At 36.1% G+C, this 23,608-nt stretch overlaps 1 protein-coding gene and 1 long non-coding RNA gene across 13 annotated transcripts in view; both read left to right on the top strand.

Moving 5' to 3' along the window:
• The window catches only part of KCNH7 (potassium voltage-gated channel subfamily H member 7), a 471,784-nt gene that overhangs the window by 60,107 nt on the left and 388,069 nt on the right, over window positions 1-23,608 (top strand). The window lies entirely within an intron of this gene.
• On the top strand, window positions 4,950-6,876 carry LOC111768911 (uncharacterized). Its single transcript, XR_002801580.2, has 3 exons — window positions 4,950-5,054; window positions 5,311-5,436; window positions 6,694-6,876. It is a non-coding gene; the product is annotated as an uncharacterized lncRNA (long non-coding RNA).

The following is a 23,608-nucleotide window of genomic DNA, read 5'->3' as shown; positions in this document are numbered from 1 at the left end:
GTTACAAATTATCATTTAATTTAAGGAATATAGCCTGTTTTGCTCTAGCAAGAATTCCTATATGATAGGAAAATTAGCCAAGTACAGTTTTATATAAATGTATATAAAAGATCACTGTAATGATTGAGGTGAACTGATCTAATTGAGGTGAAACTCGATAACAGTTGGTTATTTGGATAAAGATAGTTGTAAAGCTTCAGGGAGAGTGATGAGGTTAGCCATGTGTAGGGATCAGTGGTTCCTGTCAATGGAAAGAGTAGAAACTGGTGCTCTTCTCTTTTCTTCTGAGTTGTATGTCTCTTTCCTCCTCTGTATAAGCTCTGCAAAGACAAGGGTGGCGTCTTTCACTTTGGTACACACTAAATGAATATTTGATGTACTGAATTGGTTGAGGTAGGAGAAAGAAAAGGGAGGCAGAATGCTAGAGATGCAAAAGTTAAGGTCGTATTTAGTTTAATTATAGTTCTAATTGGCCTCTACTATTGATCCTATGTGATTGAAATAGCGCTTTGAGGATCTTAAGTTTAAAATAGATTGATGTGTTTCCAGCTGTGTCTGAACTGGCTGCTCTGGTGCTCACTTGACTTTAAAAACACTTGAGGCCAGTGGAAAGTGGGGAAAAAGGAAGACAGATTTAATATATACTCCAAGAGGAGAAATTATACTATATTGAATGAATTAGGACCCCAAAAAAAGACAAAGGTTAAAAAGGATCCATGAGGCCAGCCCCATGGCCTAATGGTTAAGTTCAGCATGCTCTGCTTTGGTGGCCTGGGGTCAGTTCCCAGGCCTGGGCCTACACCACTCACTGGTGGCCACGCTGTGGCAGTGACCCACATACAAAAATAGAGGAAGATTGGCACAGATGTTAGCTCAGGGAAAATCTTCCTCAGCAAAAAAAAAATCGTTTTTGTGAAGCAAAAGAGGTGATATAATTGATATTACTGGAGAAGTTGGAAATAAAGGACTATAATGAGGCAGTAAAGTGTATGCCACATGAAGGACATAGCATGATGAAAAGGCATAGCCTTGTTAGTCAGAAAATCTGCATTCAAGTTCACACTTCCTCTAGTTACCAGTTATGACCTTTGCAACCCTCAGTTTTGCCATCTCTAAAATGGAAGAAAAATTAATCTTTTACGTACAGAGATATTGTCATGATGATTGAGTGTGATAATACATCTTCTCTTTTAGAGATTGTTTGGATGTAAGAACCTGAAATCTATGTACTAACTCAAATAAAACAGGGATATATTTTAGAGTACAGGGGAATTAATTGCTATAACTTAGAAATATTACCTATCTCATAAAAATTTTAAATTTTTAGGGGGCCAGCCCTAAGGCTGAGTGGTTATGTTTGTGTGCTCCACTTTGGTGGCCCAGGGTTTGCCGATTCAGATCCTAGGTACAGACCTACACACTGCTCCTCAGGCCATGCTGTGGTGGCACCCCACATAGAAGAACTAGAATGATCTTCAACTAGGATATACAACTATGTGCTGGGGCTTTGGGATAAACAAAAAGAGGAAGATTGGCAACAGCTGTTAGCTCAGGACTAATCTTAAAAAAAAAATTAAATTTCTACTGTGACCCTACTCTCTTCATATCTCTCTCTTTCTCCCTGGGATCTCATGGTCTATCATCAATTCATTTCTCTGAATTCCTGTGCCATTCTTTATGATATTTTTGGCCAAGAGTAACAGAAAACCTGATTACAAGAGGCTATACAACAAGAGATTCATTATCTTATGTAACAAGATATTTGGAGGTAGGACAGATCCAAGGTTGGTAATTCAACAGCTCTGCTCTGTTATCATGGACCTGGTTCTTCTCGTCTTTATACTTTTCTACCTCAGCCTGCAGGGAATGTCCTCTTAAGCTGGCCCCTTCCAGGATCCCCAGATAGATACCTCAGTCTCAGGCATCAGCTGTCTTCAAGGAGAAAAGGGATGTCTTTTCCTGTACATTTCTTTTTGAGAGCAAAGACAACTTGTTAGGTATATCCAGGCAATAATCTTATTTATAAACTACATAGCATTATACAAGTAGTTTTAAAGTTATTCATGAACTATTCAAATGGAGATATTATGAAGATGCAAAGTATGGAATCAGAAAAAAGTTTAGAAAAACTCCAAGTTTCACTCTGGGACATACTTTATTGATAGATTAGAAATTATCCATAGTCATGTATAAACTGTTTAAATTTGTAGAAATTTTATTCATTTAAAGTACCTTCCATATTAAAGTTTATTATAGTAGTTGCTATAGCGAACACTAAAATGAATAAATAATATATCTAAAAATCTCACAGAGGCAATCAAAAATATACAAAAATAAGAATGACACAAAACCAGAGGAAAGACCAAGGTCTACCTCAATATGAGGGAGGGAATTGAGGAAAAATTCATAAAGAAGTGACATTTGACCTCTACAAGTTGGGATAGAGAAAGGCTACCCACGGCAAGTGAAACAGAGTAAGCATAGACTTGCAAAAAGCAAAGTTGTAAATGCGTGCATAATGTTAGAGGATCATGAGAAGTTTCATTTTACAAGATCAACGAAAATAACAGTAACATTTAAGCTGGGTTTTGATCATGGAATGCCCTGAGGGTCAGCATAAGAAGTTTCATCTGAACAGTTGGAAGCCAGAAATCATTCATTATTTAGGGGAGACAGTAATATGTGCTTTGAGAAAAGGAATTGGTCTGCAGTATGCTGGGGAACTTGGAGCTCTAGAGACTCTCTACAATAGTCTGAACAAATCCATAATTTCAACGAGAGTTTAATGGGAGTGAAAATGAAAGCTCAAATCCATGAGAACAGCCCCAAGTTGTGAAGGTGTAAAACTTAATCACTCTGATTTAAGGAAAAGGTAACTGAGATTTTTGAACTTTAGGAATTGGAGAAAAGATAATGCCTTTACAAGAAATATGACAGGAGGAGGAGAAGTTGGTTCAGAAGATGCTATGAGTTGTTCAGATTTGAATCCAATGCATTTAGGATATCAACAGGACTTCAGTTGCAAACATTGGGGAAATTCAGGTGTGAAGTTTAAAAGAAAATGTTACTAAATTAGGAGATTCAGATATCATCATCATATTGAGAATATGTGAGAATATAAGAAGAGGATAAAAGTGAAAATCAAAACAATTCGTGAGATGAAAAGTAACAAAGACTGGTTACTTTCTCGTAATAAGATGTGTCATTGTAACAGCATCATATGATATTTACAGTTGCTGCATGAAGTTACATGTCTCATCTTAATTGATTCTCTTAGAAACATGCCCCAAAGGTGTTAGTAGAATTGTTTTATAGTTTGTGAGACTGCTATTCAAAGAGGTTAGACAACTTGCCCGAAATCAAGCAGTCGGAAATCAGAGAAATTGGAATATTTGTGCTTGTCTTTGGACTCGAAATTTCACCTTTAGTAATTTATAATGAACTGAAGTTAGTACAAAATCTTTGGATCTAAAATATCATTATTATATAAGTGAAATAAATATGCATACATATGAGATCCAATAGTAATTCTCAGGAATTCTAGATTTAATTAAATAATCTAAACGCCTTTACTGTTCTCTAGATTCTATCAAATTTTTAATCAAAGTTTGTTCATTCAGATTTTATGCAATATCAGGATAAAATGAATGTGTTGTGGTGAGAATTCAGGCAAATATGTAATCAAATTGCCATGAACTGAGGCTTAAGATGTAGTACCTGTGAATACTTGCAGTTGGCAAATTAAACCAATCAAATATTTCATGGATTTTACTAAAAATTCAAAGTTTAAAAGCCCCTCATTAGGCAAATGATGAATAAATTTTAATAAAAAACAAAAGTGTCGCTTTGCTTTCCTATTGCACTTTTCCAAAATCCCAAAGGGTTAGGAACTCAATAGTACACCTATGTTCAACATTAATTTGTTTGTAAGGACGTCTGTGCCTTCTGCTTTGCTTATTTGCATCTTAAGTTTGTGTATTTACAAAATTTGACTACTCAAGTAGCAGATGCCATTTTTAATGTTCTGCATCAATATTTTTAACCCCTTGGGTTTCTATTTTATGCCATATACTAACAAATATACATATTTATATATATATGTATATATATATATACACACACACACATACATATACACGTATACGTATATACATATGTTGGAAGGATGTTTATTCCTTAAAATAAAACCTTATTTTTCCTCATTACTTACAGATAGATAGCTAGATAGCTAGATAGCTAGATAGATAAAGGCATTTGTTCCTTAAAATAAAACAGTATTTTTCTCTACCTTTCCCTTGGAGATGGCCCTTCTTTACTAAGGTCTATAGAGGGCCTTAATAGGCTGCTTTTAATAGCGGTATGTGGGCAACAGGATGGTTAATTTCACGAGTATTATTAGTTTATGAATATTCATTAAATTTGTTTTTAAGCAGCAATTCAACTTTGTAAATGGTTGCAGCCAGAAAAAGCTCTAATTAGAGGAATTAATTAGGACTTGGAAAGGTGAACAGGGATTTGTGGGCATTCAGAAGGGGTATTTTCTCAACAAGAGACAGATACCTCCCAGGGAGCTGGCAATACAGTTTGCACGTACACCAGGTGAAAGAGAACAGTGAGTTTCAAGCCTTAAGGCAGAGTGGAGGTCTGTTGTTCAAGTTAGCACAGGACATCTTGCAGATTACAGGACATCCAGGTCTTTCTTTGGTGGAATTCATCTTTTAAAAGATCTTGTTACCAACATTCAAAACTCACATTTAATCCTAGTAAAAAGTTAAACCCAGTTAAACAAGAATAATGTGACAATGGAAACTATTTTCCATAGTCGGAGTGGTGCGTCTTTCCCTCTCAGTTATCTCCATAACATGATGACGTCCCTGCCACCAGAAACCCAAAGGAAGCAGCTGCTCTGAATATGTACAAACAAAAGAAGCTGTTACTATAGCAACCATAGAACTCTGTGGATAAGCTCTCCCTTTAGCACTAGCCAATCCCTCTCTTCACCCCTCCCTCCCATCCTTTTGTGCACCGGTACACACTGCCTTTGGACAGATATGGTGATTGTGATTTGACTGCACTGGGGCGGGGTAGGGGCTGGAGTGAACAGTTCAGTTGGCATTTACACTTTGCAAGAGCTGGAGGACTTGGTTCTGGCCAAAGCTTATGAGAAGGCTGCAGAAATTGACACTTACAGAGCATTGGATTGCTTCATTCCCTAACTTTTCTTTATTATCCTTTAAAACATACTACTGGCCTCTCATTCTCTACTTGATGAAGTAATGATGTCTATTCCATCTCTGTCTTTCATTTCAGTTTTCATCCCTAGCCCATATTCATGCCCATGAGCCAAATGCGGCATGGCTGAATGGAATCTGTGGACTGCTGATTCCACAGTTGCTAATGAATTGGATGAAAGATAGAACTGTTTTGACTTCAGAGGTAAATGGGTGGTGTTAGATGTTAAAGGTTGTTGTTGTGTTTTTCCAAATGGTAGAAAATATAGTCATAGTTTAGCAAAATTAAAGCCAGCTTCAGAAACCCTGTCCTAAATAATTAAAATTCTAGTTATTTATTCTCAATTTTAATGTTCCATAAAGTTTTGTCTTGATTAATCTACCAACAATATCTTTCATTTAGTTTTATATCTCCTTTGGTAGTCAGCCTTCAATTTACTAATTGCTTGTACTCCCAAATTAGTTTGGAAATCAATAATTTAGGTACTTAAAATTAGTTTTTAAGTCAATAATTTAAAACTGGGAACATATTTTGATGTGGACACTATCTGCTAACTATCTTGCTAACACAAATCATGGCTATTTTGTTAACACAAATCTGTTTATCCCTCATGTCGCTTAGATATTTTATCTTGGCAAGGAAATGTTGTAGAATACTATTTTACTTTTAAGTGTATAGCAAGGTCCTTTATAAATAAACTCCAGATCCAAAAACACCTTGAAGTAGGCTTTCTAATGGGGCCTAACGCTGCTAAAATTTGTTCACATGAAAACTAAAATCCTGAATTTAAAAAGTGTTGAAGAGGAAATTCTCTTATCAGTTATTACAACATATTTTAAAACTTTATAAGTAAAGCTATAAAAACAGGTCAATGGGACAAGATGCAAAACTCACAAGACCCAATTATTTATGAGGTTTTAATATATGATGAAAGCACCTTTCCAAGTGTTTGGGAAAAGGATGGATTCATTAACAAATGGTGTGGGCACAATTTTAGTAGCCATCGGGGAAAAAAAGTGGGTGTACATCTTAAATCTTACATCATAATAAATTCTGAAGTGGACAATTGTTAAATGTAAAGCAATGAAACTGCAATCATAGTGAAGACCATGGGAGAAAGACATTCAGAACCTGAAAAACTACTTTTTGCCTATCAAGTTGAAAAAAAGAATCATCTATTTGTATATGGTGTTGAGAAGGGTGTGGAGAACAAACACTCTCATCCATTGCTGGCGGGAATGTAAATTGGTAAAACTTTTATGAAGGACAATTCAAGTATAGCTTTTGAAATTTCAAATATACATATCCTTGAATTGAGTAATTTCACTTCTAGAAATGTACCTGCAGGTACAATTAGACACACTAGGAATGCCAGGATTGCATGTTTATTCATTGTGGTAAAAATTAGAAATTCTGTTTATGCCTGTGAATATAATATGGGTTAAATAAATTCTTTTACAGCCATACGATAAGAGGCAGCCATCAGAGAAAGAGAGAGAGAGAAGATCTTTTTAAACTCTTTATAATCTGATAGGAATAATCTCAAAGATCAAATGTTAAATTTTTGAAAAGCAAAGTGAAGAACTTATGTATAGAGTATTATACCTTTTGTGCAAAAATAAAAATGACATCTGCATGTGCGTATGTGTGTGTGCATGCAATTTGCTTAGAACCTCTCTGAAAGGACACACGCACGCAAAGACACTAGAAACATCAAAAGTTTCTAGAGAGGTAGCCGGGTATTTGGGTAACCTAGGTGGGAGGGAGACTTCATTTTATACCTTCTGTACCTTTTGAATTTTTTAGTGTTACCGATTCAAAAATAAATTTATGTAAAATTGTCTAAAAACTATTGCTTTCTAATCTTCTTGCTCAGATGTTGGGCAGACAACTGAAAGGAGACAGCTGTGAGAGTGACCAAAATTAAAGCCCATGATGAGACTTCTCTCCTTCCTCTTCAACTATTCTTTGGCTGACATATCCCTCTTGCTACCTTCCCATTGTTTCCGCTGTCCTATTGATCTTGGAAACAAAGGCAGGGAAGGAATAACATTGGTTAAGGATGAAAATCATTTCCAGATTTCCTCAAGATAATTTGAGACCACCCTAGGTCAGAGAACAGTTTTGTATAATCTTGAGGGACTGTCCCTGCAGATGGATTTGTAACAATATGTATTTCTTATTCATTCCTGAGTGGAAAGATGTGAAATTTGTTAATGGCTACACACATGTAAGTAGGCATTGATGTGTTCACCTGAAGCTCGCCCATCACTTTTGAGGCATGTCTGGTGTAAGCCAAGTATCATCTAGTACACCTATGTATTTAGTAGTAACTCAACAAATATTAATTGATATTAAGGATCATAAATAAACTCAGTGTGCAGCCAGCTTGACTCAGATCTATATAAACAGACTGGTTATCATTTTAAGGGCCTTTTCCCTGGAAAAACATTTAATTAAACTTTTTAAGAGTTACTAGATACAGGATCAACTGTAATGTATCATTATGTGTCATGAAACTTTTGTTAGTGCTTTTTAGAAAGAACTCTACTTTTGGTAACTATTTTCTTCAGATGAGATTAATATGCACAGTTAACCAGGTTATATTTTAAAAATCAATAAAAATTCTGTAATATCATAGACATGAAAAAGAACAAAGCCAACTAAAATATATAGATAGAAGTCCAGCTTAAAAAGAGATCTCTGCTGGCCAAGCTTTTTTGTTTCATTTTTGAGGAACTCACTGATTTTCTGATCAATTTGGAACTTGGACTTATGAAAAAATATTTTGACAACAAAGAGATACTAGACAGATTTGAAAAGTTCACAAAAGGGATTCCATTTCCATGTTCTTGACCTTCCTTTTGCTAATAATCAGGACTTTCACAAATTCACAAGCCCTTTCTTCTACTTAGATTTTTGTTTTATTTACTTTTACATAAACTTTCGTTCCATGTTAAGGTACATGTGCAAAGTGTGAGCAACATTGGCTAGCGTTGGAAGTGGACTATTCCAGTAAGTAAGGGGCACAGGTGATTTCAAGCCTTCTGGCCTTTTGTGTCGCACACACACATAAATATGCACACACACACACAAATACTTTAAAAAGAAAGAGAAAGAATATAGGAAAGAAAATGACATGTTAAGATTTTTTTAAATAGTGGAGAAAGAGAGGAAAAGAGAATGAAAAGCAGAACATTTAATGTAAAAGAAAAAATGCAGAATTTTGGCATCAGGGTGAAGATAAGTGAAATTCATTCATTTTGTTATATTTTTCATTATATATTCATTTTTCATTATATGTTGGACCAGCTCCACAAAAGACAGTAAGATGACCACTCCTCATTCATACTAAACACACTCTCTATTATATTCAGTGAACATTTTCCTTATCTTTAGAAACACCTACTGTTAGGAGAACAGTGTGGTGTCAACAAAGTAGGCTATATTGCCTCAAACTCCTATGAAGATGATCCTCAAACACATAGCAAAGACCTACCATATATTGGAAACTCCACAGAATGGGAAATATTGAAATTATCAAGAAGAATTCTAACAGGGTGAGGTTCAAGGTGTGCATGCTCAGTGTTGACAATCTTAGTTCTCATTCTTAAACATAAAGTCAGAAGTGAGCTGATAGTTATTTAAATATTTACATAGATAAAAAGACATGTGTGTACATATTTTTTGGACTTGTACACATACCAGGATTCAAGTATCATATATTAAAGGAGTTTTGACATTTATATCTTCTATTCATTTTCCTCTCCCTGCACCCTGAATTCAGGTCTGTTCAGGCTTTCTTTCTTTTCTTCCACCTTGCCCTCCTAAGGGTAAGTTTATTGTTGAATGTTGGCATCAGGAGCAGACTCAGACTGGTCTTCTATTTTCTGCTCACCTGTCTTCTTGTTCCTCCTTCCATATCCCTTTCCTACACACATCAAACAAAATCTGTAAAGTCAGTGTAAATATTCATGTCAGTATCATGACATTTTAATATATGCTTAATTTCTTTTTAAGTCTCTATTTGATGTTTATATGGCTATATATGTCTAACAATTTAAAAATATAACTGCCTTAAAAATTATGTTAGCTAACCAAAATTTGTTGGCTAGGCTTTCTTTACTATTTAACGTAAATTTATTTTTGTTGGAGTAGACTTATATATGATCCTTCATAACATGCTAAAATATCATGAATTTAGGAAAATAAATGTAAACTTGAAACTGCATCTGCTTAGAGATATTTGTGTTTACATCTGGTAAGTGCTTTTAATTTTTGGAAAATAATTCATAAATTGATTTTTCTGGCATCTATATCCAAGCCTACATTGTTTATCCTCTGTCAATTTTGTTCTAGCTCTTGTACTTGTGGTAATTTGTAGAGGGAAAGATTATTTATGCCTGGGCATAATCCAAGTGAAACAATTAGTCTATTTTGTCCATTGTTTTGAAAAAGCATTTATATATCATTTTGCATTTTTAGTAGTTTCTAATGATACCTTAGAATAATCTTGCTGGTTTATACCAGATTTTATCAACTTTATCAACATTTAGATAATTGGGGAAGAAAGTACAAAGTCCTGTCTAATTAGAAAATATTATAAAGGAAGCTACATGGAGAAAAATATTCCCTTGGAAAGGATTTCCTTCTTAATATTTATATAAAATATTGCTACCTTGTACCTTGAATTTTTATGGACACACGAGCCATGAAATCAAAGCATCACTGGTTCTTATAGATGTTGATATTTTTCTTTTATAGAATGAAACTTTCCAAGACATCACACTAACTGTAAATTTTCCGGTTTCTGACTTACAGTTCTCTGACTTGAGATTTACATGAAACCTTAGGGAATTTTATAGTCATAGTAATACATTATTGGAGAATATTGACCCATTCCTGATGTGGAAAATATGACAAAGGAAACAGCAAATATTTGGAAAGAAAATAGTAGAAAGAAAGTTTACAAACACTGTTTACTGGTATAAAATCTTACCTTCAGGCAGAGAAACTTCACACACCCACACACACACTTCACACACGCTCTCTCATGTGCACACACACACCGCTAAGCCCTAAGGCATCTTTATTATGCTTTCCTTGATCCACTATCATACTTGTCACATTGTTTACACATCTGTCTGATTAAAGACAAAAAAGCTAAATTTTATCCGCAGAGGCTGTTGTAGTAGTTGGCACTCAGTAGGTACTGAATAAATATCTAATGGATGAAGGAACCAAGAAGCACAAGTCATGTAAAACACTTGTGCTACAAATGCTTTCTTTCCAGATCAATTTTCCCCAAGTTAATCAACCTAACTCAGGAAAAATTACCAGCCCTCCAACGTACCCTGGTCCTTTGTTTCTTCAACCCAATTCCTAATACCTCCTTTCTTTCTTTTGTCTAATTCAGTCCAACATTTACTGCCTCTGGAGACATCCAGCTCTGACCACCCTATTTCCCACCAATTTACCGGCAGAAATAGAAAGAAGCATACTGTGTAGCTTTCAGTGAGTAATTTGCAGTTTTAGGTAATAAAAATCAACAGTGTATGGATGCTATTTGCAATGAACAAACAATATCTACTTGGCCTATCGTAAATGGGAAACAAAATGGCATAGTGGTAATTGATATAAGAATGAATATAGATCAAAGACTTTTTCTTTAAAATGCTGACCAGTTGGTAATTTAAAAAGTGACTTGGAAATAATACTTTTAGTGTTTATTGAGTACTCGGAATGGTGCTTAGCGAACTATGGTCACTGTCTTAAAGGAGCGTACATTCATTCTCTTATGAAAGTCAATTTGTATTTGTATAATTCAGACAAAGTTATACAAGCTTAAAGAAATGTATCAATTGGAGGAGATCTTGGGACATGGTTCCTGAACTACTCTTAAAAGAGTGGGTAAAAAAATGGAAAGAAGAAAAATCCGTAGTAGCAGTGAAGGATCTTATCGTCTCTTTTCTATTCATCATATAATAAAATGGTTTCAAGGTGTCATAAGGAATCTGTTATTTTAATGGCTGTATATCTTTCTTTCCTCTCAGTCAAGTTAAAAACACTGCTTACATAATAGTTTCTTAAATACATAGAATATATTGACAACTTATTCTGGATAAAATGCAGTTTAAGATCTAAAGAAGACAGAGGGATGCAGAAAGAAAGGGAGTCTAGCCGCCCTTGGGACCTAGAGAGATCAACAATGGATAACGACTTCCCAAATCCTCTACAACACTGAGGGACTCACCTTTACTGTGCTTCCTTTCCTTGGAGTATCAGCACCCAACCTAAACTAGCTTATGGAGAGAGTTGAGACTTAGGAGAACGAGAGATGCTGTTGAAATTAAAGGAATGTTTAAACATTCCAACTGTTGGAAGGACAGAAGCTGTAGCACTGATACAGCCATATCTCAGAAGCAACTGAAACCACAGACTCAAATACCACCTGACACACTTGTCTAATTCCTGTGTGATGTGCATTACATTCTCACACAGGTTTTCTCCAACTGGTAGAGGGGAATGTACTGTTAAAAGTTGCCAGGTTTGGGCTGGCCTGGTGGCGCAGCAGTTAAGTGTGCACATTCTGCTTCAGCAGCCTGGAGTTTGCCAGTTTGGATCCCGAGTGCTGACATGGCACTGCTTGGCAAGCCATGCTGTGGTAGGCGTCCCACATATAGAGCAGAGGAAGATGGGCATGGATGTTAGCTCAGGGCCAGTCTTCCTCAGCAAAAAGAGGAGGATTGGCAGCAGTTAGCTCAGGGCTAATTTTCCTCAAAAGAAAAAAAAGTTGCCAGATTAGGGCGCCTACCCTGTGGCATAGTGGTTAAGTTTGGTGTGCTCCACTTCAGCAGCCTGGAGTTCGTGGGTTCAGATCCCTGGCATGGACCTACACCACTTGCTACTCATTCTGTGGCGGCTGCCCACATCAAAAGTGGAGGAAGAGGCACAGATGTTAGCTCAGGGTGAGTCTTCCTCAGCAAAAAAAAAAAAAAAAATTTGCCAGATTAATCTGATGTAGTCCTATTTGTCTATTTTTTCTTTTGTTTCCCTTGCCTGAGTAGACATGGTATTCAAAAAGATATTGCCAAGACCCATGTTGAAGAGTGCACCACCTATATTTTCTTCTAAAGTTTCTGCAAAGCAAAGAAAACCACCAACAAAATGAAAATACCACCCACAAGCTGGGAGAAAGTATTTACAAATCATATATCTGACAAGGGATTAATTTCCAAAATATATAAAGAACTCATATAACTCAACAACAAAAATATGAACAACTCGATTGGAAAAGGGACACAGGATGTGAACAGACATTTTTCCAAAGAAGATATACAGATGGCCAACAGGCACATGAAAAGATGTTCAACATCACTAATTATTGAGGAAATGCAAATCAAAACTATAGTGAGATATCGCATCACACCCGTCAGCTTGGCTATAATTAACAAGACAAGAAATAACAAATGTTGGAGAGAACGTGGAGACAAGGGAACCCTCATACACCACTGGTGGGAATGCAAACTGGTGCAGCCACTGTGGAAAACAGTATGGAGATTTCTCAAAAAACTGAAAATAGAAATACTGTATGATCCAGCTATTCCACTTCTGGGTATTTACCCAAAGAATATGAAGTCAACAATTCAAAAAGACTTATGCACCCTCATGTTCCTCACAGCCTCATTCACAACAGCAAAAATGTGGAAGCAACTCAAGTGCCGACCAATGGATGAATGGATAAAGAAGATGTGGTGTATATATACACAATGGAATACTACTCAGCTATAAAAAAGATGAGATCTTGCCATTTGTGACAGCATGAATGGACATTGAGGGCATTATGCTAAGCAAAATAAGTCAGACAGAGAAAGACAAATACCATGTGATTTTACTCATATGTGGAAGGTAAACACGTAGATAAGGAGAAAATATCAGTGATTACCAGAGGAAAAAAGGGGTGGAGGCAGGCAGCAAGGCGTGAAGGGGCACATGTTTATGGTGATGCATAAAAACTAAACTATTCGTGATGAACATGACAAAATCTATGCAGAAACTGAAATATAATAATGTACACATGAAAGTTACACAATGTTAAAAGTCAATATGACATCAAAAAATAAAAAAAAGAGGGAGAGAATTATATATTTGCTGAAATACATACAAAATATCTTAGGAAGGATGGACATTAAACTCATGATAGGGCTGTATTGGGGAGAGAAACCAGATAGCTAGAAGGAGGTTTTCTCCCTGTACATTCTCATAGCTTTAGCATTGGTGCCATGGGAATACACATCATCATAAATAAATGAACGCATTTTTCAATAAAATAAATATTTTTTTAAAAAGTTGCCACATTAAAATCAGACTTCCTGACTTCAAGGGCCAATCACTCATTTGCACTAAGACTTGGGTAACAATTCTAATCTATAATTTCCTCACCTGTAAAATGTTGTGACTAATGATAGCATTGTTGTAAAACGTTTAAAGTGCTTAGCAGAATGTCTGAACCCAACAAATATCAACTGTTGTTTTTGCTGTTGTTGAAACAGATATTTTGGCTTTGGGCTCTCACTTCTCACAGTGCTGTTGCTTGAGACAGACAGTTTCTCTTCCCCAGGTTCTGATTTCAAACAACTTGAGAAAGTCACCAATTATCCTAGGTGTGGTCATGTGTTCAGACTATAAGGATACGGGGACTATGGAACTACAAAGCTGAAGTCAGAATGGGGAATGGGGGCATTTCAAGAGGAAGAGAGAGAAAGGATGCTGAGCAGAGCAAGCAATAGATGCTCTCCACAGATATCACCGATATCTGTCCTCTGCCTACACTAAATCTCCCTTCATAAGCTTGCTTGAGTGGGTCTAATCACATCTCTGATATAGATATTGATAGAATTATAGGTATAAATGTAGAGGAAGATAAATGTCCACATAGATTAGATAAGTATTATATGGCCAAAAGATAATTGTCAGTTTTTATAGAATAGCAAAAACAAACAGTTTTGCTGTAATATGTCAATCTGATTCTTACACAGAGAAACTTTTAGAAGGCATTCATAAACTTAGAAATCCCTGCCAAGCAACTAGAATGATATATTAATTATAATTAGCTGCTATTCTACATGTAAATAATGTATTGTTCATAATTGAAAGAATAATGGTCTGTGCTGATCTCTCTAAGGAAGTTTTATTAGCATGCATATCTAGAGATATTTTAAGTGTGCGGTTCAAAAAGATCATATTTATGCATTCAATAAAATATATATTTAAAAGGGAAATCCTTGTTGAGCAGATGCTGCAATGAAATAAATGCAATGAAATAAAATATTGTAGCTGAGCTTATTTGTATGCATATCAGACACTTAACATTTCTGGTGTAATTAGGTTTTAAAGACAAATGATTCACTGCTTTTGATCACATTAAGAATACCAGGCATATGATTCAGAAGATACCATTTAGGGGACTAACAGAGGATGGTTAATTAAAATCACTTAGCCACAAATCAAAATGTATATATTTTGGTTTTTTTACTGAGGTCACAATAGTTTATAACGTGTGAAATTTCAGTTGTTCACTATTATTTGTCCGTCACCATATATACATGCCCCTTTACCCCTTTACCCCACCCCCCAACTCCTTTCCACTCTGGTAACCCCTAGTGTTTTCTTTGTCCACGTTTGTTTATCTTCCACATATGAGTGAAATCATACAGTGTTTGTTTTTTCTGTCTCACTTGTTTCGCTTAACATAATACCCTTACCACCCATCCATTTTGTTACAAATGGGAGGATTTTGTCTTTTTTTGTGACTGAGCAGTATTCCATTGTATATATATATATATATATACACCACATCTTTCTTTATCCATTCATCAGTTGATGGGCACTTGGGTTGCTTCCATGTCTTGGCTATTGTGAGTAATGCTGCAATGAATATGGGGGGTGTAAATCTCTTTGCATTGTTGATTTCAAGTTCTTTGGATAAATACCCACTAGTAAGGTAGCTGGATCATATGGTATTTCTATTTTGAATTTTTTATACTGTTTTCCATAATGGCTTCACCAGTTTACTTTCCCACAGGCAGTGTATGAGGTTTCCCTTTTCTCCACATCCTCTCCAATATTTGTTATCTTTTGTCTTGGTGATTATAGCCATTGTAACAGGTGTGAGGTGATATCTCAGTGTAGTGTTGATTTGCATTTCACTGATGATTAGTGTTGTTGAACATATTTTCATGTGCCTATTGGCCATCTGCTTTGGAAAAATGTCTGTTCCTATCCTCTGCCCATTTTTTGATTGGGTTGTTTTGTTGTTGTTGTTGTTGTTGAATTGTGTGAGTTCTTCATATATTTTGGAAATTAACCCTTTGTTTGATATGTGATTTGTACATATATTCTCCCAGTTGGTGGATTGTCTTTTTGTTTTATTCTTGGTTTCCTTTGCCTTGCAGAAGCTCTTTAGTCTGACAAAATCCCATTTGTTGTTTTTTTCTTTTCTTTCCCTTGCCCGAGTGGACATGGTATTCGAAAAGATCCTTCTAAGACCTATGTTGAAGAGTGTACTGCCTATATTTTCTTCTAGGAGTTCCATGGTTTCACATCTTACATTCAAGTCTTTAATAATTTTGAGTTAATTTTTGTATGGAGAAAGATAATGGTCTACCTTCATTCTTTTGCTTGTGGCTGTCCAGTTTTCCCAACACCATTTACTCAAGAGGCTTTCCTTTCTCCACTGTACGTTCTTAGCTCCTTTGTCAAAGATTAGCTGTCCATAGATGTGTTGTTTTATTTCTGGGCTCTCAATTCTGTTACCTTGGTCTGTGTGTCTGTTTTTGTGCCAGTACCATGCTGTTTTGATTCCTACGGCTTTGTAGTATATTTTGAAGTCCAGGATTGTGATGCTTCCAGCTTTGTTCTTTTTTCTCAGGATAGTTTTACCCATTTGGGGTCTTTTGTTGCCCCATATGCATTTTAAGATTCTTTGTTCTATATCCATGAAGAAGGTCATTGGCATTCTGATTGGGATTGCATTGAATCTGTAGATTGCTTTAGGTAGTATGGACATTTTAACTCTGGTTATTCTTCCAATCCATGAGCACAGAATATCTTTCCATTTCCTTATGTCATCATCAATTTCTTTTGATAGTATCTTATAGTTTTCATTCTATAGGTCTTTCACCTCCTTGATTAAATTTATTCCTATATATTTTATTCTTCTTGTTCCAATTGTAAATGAGATTGTATTCCTGAGTTCTCCTTCTGTTAGTTCATTATTAGAGTATAGAAAGCCAGCTGATTTTTGTAAGTTGATTTTGTACCTTGAGACTTTGCTATAGTTGTTGATTATTTCTAACAACTTTCAGATGGATTCTTCAGGGTTTTATATATATAAAGTCATGTCATCTGCAAATAGCAAGATTTTCACTTCTTCATTGCCAATTTGGCACCTTTTATTTGTTTTTCTTGCCTAATTGCTATGGCCAAAACCTCCAGTACTTTATGTTGAATAAGAGTGGTGAGAGTGGGCACCCTTGTCTTGTCCCTGTTTTCAGAGGGATGGCTTTCAGTTTTCCCCATTGAGTATGATGTTGGCTGTGTGTTTGTCATATATGGCCTTTATTATGTTGAGGTACTTTCTTTCTATACCCATTTTACAGAGTTTTTTAAATCATACATGGATGTTGGATCTTGTCAAATGATTTCTCTGCATCTGTTGAGATGATCATGTGGTTTTTATTCCTCATTTTGTCAATGTGGTCTATCCCATTGATTGATTTGCACATGTTGAAGCATCCCTGAGTCCCTGGTATAAATCCCACTTAATAATGTTGTATGATCCTTTTAATGTATTGCTGTATTTGGTTTGCCAATATTTTGTTGAGGATTTTTACACCTATGTTAATTAGCAATATTGGCCTGTAATTTTCCTTCTTTGCATTGTCCTTGTCTGGCTTTGAGATCAGGCTGATGTTGGCCTTGTGAAATATATTAGAAAGTGTTCTATCTTCTTCAATTTTTTGGAATAGTTTGAAAAGGATAGGTATTAAATCTTCTTTGAATGTTTGGTAGAATTCTCCAGAGAAGCCATCTGGTCCTGCACTTTTATTTTGGGGGAGGTTTTTGATTACTCTTTCAATCTCTTTGCTTGTGATTGGTCTATTCAGATTCTCTATTTCTGCTTGGTTCAGTTTTGGGAGATTGTACGAATCTAAGAATTTATCCATTTTTCTAGATTGTGCAATTTGTTGGCATAGAGTTTTTCATAGTATTCTCTTGTAATCCTTTGTATTTCCGTAGTGTCTGTTGTTCTCTTCTTTCATTTTTAAGTTTATTTATTTGAGCCTTCTCTTACGTTTTGTTAGTGAGTCTGGCTAAGGGTTTGTCAATTTCATTTATTTTCTCAAAGAGCCAGCTCTTAGTTTCATTGATCTTTTCTACCATTTTTATTTGTTTCAATTTCATTTATTTCTGCTCTAATTTTTATTATTTCCCTCCTTCTGCTGACTTAGATCTTTGTTCTTTTTTCTGTTAGGTGTAGTTTAAGATTGCTTCGTTCAGATTTTTCTTGTTTGTTAAGGTGGGCCTGTAGTGCCATGAATTTCCCTGTTAAGACCACTTTTACTGCATCCCCTCTGAGTTGGTGTTGTGTATTTTCATTTTCATTTGTCTCCAGATATTTTTTTATTTCTCCTTTAATTTCTTCAATGATCCATTGGTTGTTCAGTAGCATTTTGTTTATTCTCCAAATATTTGTCACTTTCCCAGCTTTTTTCTAGTAGCTGATTTCTAGTTTCATAGCATTATGGTCAGAGAAGGTCCTTGATATGATTTCAATATTCTTAAATTTATGGAGGCTGGCCTTGTTTCCCAACATATGTTCTATCTTTGAGAATGTTCCATGTGCACTTGAGAAGAATGTGTATTCTGCTGTTTTGGATGGAGTGTTCTATATTTATCTATTAAGTGTATCTGGCTTAGTTTTGCATTTAATTTAACTATTTCCTTGTTGACTTTCTGTCTGGATGATCTATCCATTGATGTAAGTGGGGTGTTAAGGTCCCCTACTGTTATCGTGTTGCTGTTAATGTCTCCTCTTAGGTCTGTTATTAGTTGCTTTATGTACTTTGGTGCTCCTGTGTTACGTCCGTATATATTTATAGGCATTATGTCCTCTTGGGCGAGTCGACCTTTTATCATTATATACTGTCCTCTTAGTCTCGCATTCCCGTTTTTATCTTGAAGTCTACTTTATCTGATATAAGTATGGCAACATGTGCTTTCCCTTGTTTGCCTTAGCTTGGAGTGTTGTCTTCCATCCCTTCACTCTGATCCTGTATTTGCCTTTAGAGCTGGGATGTGTTTTCAGGAGGCAACATATTGTTGACTCTTGTTTTTTAATCCATTTAGCCACTCTTTGTCTTTTGATTGGAGAATTCAATCCATTTACATTCAGAGTGATTATTGTAATATGAGGCTTAATGCTGCCATTTTATCACTTGTTTTCTGATTGTTCTGTATTTCCTTTGTTTTTCGTCCCACATATTTCAGTCTGCCAATTCAGTTTGGTAGTTCTCTATGATGGTGTTCTCAGTTTTCTCTTTATGTATCGTTTGTGTCTCTGTTATTTTTTGTTTAGTAGTTACCATGAGGTTTGTATAAAAGATTTTGTAGATGAGATAGTCCATTTTCTGATAGCCTCTTATTTCCTTAGTCTAAGCAGTTTCCTTCCCTTTCCTCTTCCCTGTTCAATTTATTGTTGTCACAACTTATTCCATTTTGTGTTGTGAGTTTGTGGTTAAAATGAAGTGATTATAGTTATTTTTGATGTTTTCCTTCCTTTTATCTTTAATATTATAATTAAGTGTTTGTTAACCTGTTCTGATAAAGAGCTGAAATTTTCTGATTTTGTCTGCCTTTTTATCTCCTTGCTCAAGGCTTTGTAAACCCTTTTTTGTTTTCAGGTATGAGGGCCTTCTTGATCATTTCTTGTAGGGAGAGTCTTGTGATGATGAATTCCCTCAGCTTTTGTTTCTCAGGGGAAGTTTTTATTTCTTCGTCATATTTGAAGGATATTTTTACTTGATAGAGTATTCTTGGCTGAAAATTTTTGTCTTTCAGAATTTTGAATATATCATTCCACTCTCTCCTAGCATTTAAGCTTTCTGCTGAGAAATCTGCTGAATGCTTGGTAGGGATTGCTGTGTAGGTTATGTTCTTCTTCCTCACTGCCCTTAATATTCTTCTTTTTCATTGACTTTTGCCGGTTTTATTATATATGTCTTGGAGAAAGTCTTTTTACGTTGCTGTAGTTCGGAGTCACATTAGCTTCTTTTGCTTGTAGTTCCAGCTCTTTCCCCAGGTCTTGGAAATTCTCAACTATTATTTCTTTGAACAAGCTCTCTGTTCCTTTCTCCCTCTCTTCTGCCTCTGGAATACCTATAATCCTTATGTTGCATTTCCTAATTGAGTCAGATATTTCTCAGAAAATTCCTTCGTTTCTTTTTAGTCTTAATTCTCTCTCCTCCTTCATCTGAACCATTTCTATATTTCTGTTTTCTAAATTGCTAATTCTGCCCTCCAGATCAGCTCTGTTATTTAAGGACTCCAGATTTTCCTTTATCTCATTCATTGTGTTTTCCATCTCCTACATTTCTGATTGGTTTTTCTTCATAATTTCAGTTTCCTTTGCAAAGAATTCCATCTGATCATTAATTTTATTCCTTATTTCATTGAACTGTCTTTCTGAGTTCTCTTATGACTCATTGAGTTTTTCTATGATAGCTATTTTGAATTCTCTGTCATTTAGATTGTGGATTTCTGTGCCTTCAGGATTGATTTCTGGGTGTTTGTCTTTTTCTTTTTCCTTCTGGTCTGGAGTATTATTATACTTCTTACTATTTGATGGAGTGGATTTGTGCTTTAGCATAGTGATAGTGTTTGGTCATAGATTCCACCCCTGCCATTTGTGGGGTGGGCAAGAGCTGTGTATTCTGTGTATTCTGTACTGCAATCCATGGCTGCTGTGCCTGTCTCCCTTGGAAGCTATGCTTACAGAGTCCATCTGCTCACTCACCACTGCTGCTTTACAAAGAATGTGAGCAGGCACTCTGGCAGAGGTCCCTTGCTCTGGCTGACCAACCAAGCTGCTCTTCCAGCCAAGGGAAGGGGCACTTTCTGTCATGTGTGTGATCCCAGGTGCACTTGCTGTCTGTCCTCATGGGCTGCTTGGCTTGGTGAATATGCCCCTGCAATTTCTTTTTTTTTTTTTGAGGAAAATTAGCCCTGAGCTAACTACTGCCAATCCTCCTCTTTTTGCTGAGGAAGACTGGCCCTGAGCTAGCATCCATGCCCCTCTTCCTCTACTTTATATGTGGGACACCTATCACAGCATGGCTTTTTGCCAAGTAGTGCCATGTCTACACCCCGGATCTGAACTGGTGAACCCCAGGCTGCTGAGAAGCGGAATGTGCGAACTTAACTGCTGTGCCACTGGGCCGGCCCTGCCCCTGCAATTTCTTAGCCTCCTCAGTGTGGAGCTTTCCCACAGGCTGGGAAGCAACTTGGAGAGCAAAGGCTTTCCCATGGATTACTGCCCCCTCTGCCCCTCCTCTCAGAGCTGTACACATCACTGTGCCCTACGTTGCTGCCATTGGGGGAGGGAAAGGAGATCCCCTTACCTCTTCCACTGCCTCCCAGAGGGTCCAGCAACTCCACTTTCAGATGTATGGCTGCGTGGGTCTCTCAGACGTCTAGTGAATTGTGTGAATGTCCTTTTCATGGTATGTTAGTGGTGAGAGTCTAAGGGAAGAGCTCACTCTGCCATGATGCTAACCTACATTTTTTAAGGTAACTAAGTGATTATACATTTCCAATCTATGGATCACAGACCTTAAGAGGATGCAGGCTTATTGCATGGACTCCACAAATCCATAAGAGAAATCAACATTATATAAAGATTGAATTAAAAACATTCCTTGCAATATATGTGAATTCTCTCACATACAATGAGAAGTTGTTGAGATTGATAAAAATGTAAGTCAATTACTGAATAGTGATTTGAGGGCACTATTTATCTCTTCAACTAATGTATATCAGAACAAAGTATTACGTGTATACCTGAGACATTAAAAAAAATTATGTCAAGTTGTTTCTAAACTGGATAGGGTTTGAAGCCCCTGCTTTAGATTCTCACTGAAATGAGTCAGGTTTCTAAACTATGCTAATAAATTGTTAAGATAAATAAATGTTCTATCTAGCTATCATAAGCTATATTGATTTATAGCATTAAGAAATTATCTGCTGCATGCCACACAATTACTTAACATTGTGAAAATACTAAGACACTTTCCACTTAAGCTGCTTTCTTATCTCCCATTTTCAGTAAACACACTAGATACAAAGTTACCACAGGTCGATTCTTCAGAATTCTCCATCTTTTGAATATTTTAGTAGGTGGGACTTTGAACCCTAATTTGAAAATCTTAGTAGCTAAATTTAAAACAATTAATGGAAGCAAATAATAATTATCATCTAGAAAGTGGTTACTAATACATTTGTAACAGGCTTAAATTGCTTCAATTTTCTCTGGTTTTAAAAATTCTAAAAGTTTTCCTTTCTTAGCTGTTTTTCTTTTTTCGTTTCTTTTCTTCCTTTCCTCCTTCCCTCTCTGCCTCCCTTTGTTCCTTTCTTCCTTCATTCATTCCTTCTTTCCTTATGGTTTTTAAATCAAACCTGGCTTTCAACTTCTTTCCAACTCATGTCAGTGATAAGTCCAAAAGCAATCAATTTACTGCACCCTTACTGTTCTTGGATTGCAGTGGCCCCAGGGCTTACATAGGCCAAGAAAATGGGTTGAGAAGATCTGATTGGCTAATCTATTATGGTTACCACTGAAGCTGTACCTTGACTTATCCTGGGGGTCTACTTGAAAGATGGCATTTCTTCTGTCAAATTCACTCCCTCAGTGCCATGCTGGGCAATCCTCCCCAGATTCTAACAACATCCATGCAGCTACCCCTCCTCAGGGGTACTGCTTCCCAGGACCTGTGTGTGAGGCTAGGTTGCAGGCCTCCACCATTAACAGAAAATACAATCCAATTTACTTCTCTGTCTTGGGCAACTTCCTTTTATATTCAGGAGTCCCAAGGCCTCTATTCACTTTCTTATGTAGGTAAAAATAGTTTAATAATCCCTCCAGAGATCTAAATTTTCAAAAACAACTGTTGGTCCTGGAGCTAAAAGAAGCCCAGACTTAGTCCTTGCCTATATGTCTGGAAAAGAGTGGGAAAATACCTCTCTTTCTTTCTTGAAGAGGCAAAAATTTCTTAGGTCATTCAACAAGGAATTTTCATTGGATCAGCCTATTAGACTATATTTGGATATTCTTTATGTCACCCTTTTTCTTCCTTAAATAATTACCCATTTTTCCTTTATATTTCTTTGGACTCAAAATAGGTTCATAATGGTACCCTTAAACTTCCTCTTGTGCGTAGCAAATCTTGAGAGTTCAAAGCTTAGCTAAAAGGCAATAGACTTTCTATTGCTTGTCTGCTTTCAGTTTTTATTGAAATTTCTGTAAATTGACTCACGTTCTAGGTATACAAGATTAGTCTGTAAGGGTATTCAAGGGTAAAGCCTTTAGAAAAGAAATAACTCCTTAGAAATTTAATGCTTTATTAGAGTGGCTTGCATATATTTTGGAATCTAAAGCATTCACACAACTATAGAAATATTTTTTAAAGCAATTAAAATTGAGTTATTACTTAAAGCTAAAGAATTTCTTCAACATTTTTTGCCTGCTGTTTATATCAAAAATAACTTTTTTTCTCTGGTTTGATGAAACAATATATCCTCTAATACCAATATAACCTTGTTGCTTACACTGGATCCTGCCCAATATTTAATGCCTGCCTTGGAGCTCAGGCCATTGCATCTTCTGGGGATTACAGTGCAGCGTTGATCAGGCTCCTAATGAAATGACATAGCTTTATTGCTAGAATTCAAATCAAGCAAGAATTTGCCTGATTTTCCTGACTTTGCATTGTCTCAAGGTGTTATGTTCCATATTTCCTGGAATATAAATATTCATTTGTTTATTCAACAAATATTTACTCAGCTCTCACTATAGGTCAGGCACAATAGGTCTCATGGAAACAACAGAGAAAGGGTAGGCTATTGTGCCTTTTCTTCTGTTTACAGACCAGCTCTACATATAAAGTCTTCAGTCTTACTTATTGTGCTGACTCTAGCCTTGGTTCTGCCCACACACAGTGAGCTCATTGAGAATCAGGATTCTCAGTAGTGCATGGTACAAACTCGTGTGGATTGAATGGTTGAGTGCATGAAAACTTAGCACTCAATGGCAGTGCTTCTG

The sequence above is a fragment of the Equus caballus genome, chromosome 18 (assembly GCF_041296265.1).
Source record: "Equus caballus isolate H_3958 breed thoroughbred chromosome 18, TB-T2T, whole genome shotgun sequence".
NCBI lineage: Eukaryota > Metazoa > Chordata > Mammalia > Perissodactyla > Equidae > Equus > Equus caballus.
The sequence above is the reverse complement of the archived record's forward strand: the minus strand, read 5'-3'. Positions and strand labels throughout refer to the sequence as shown.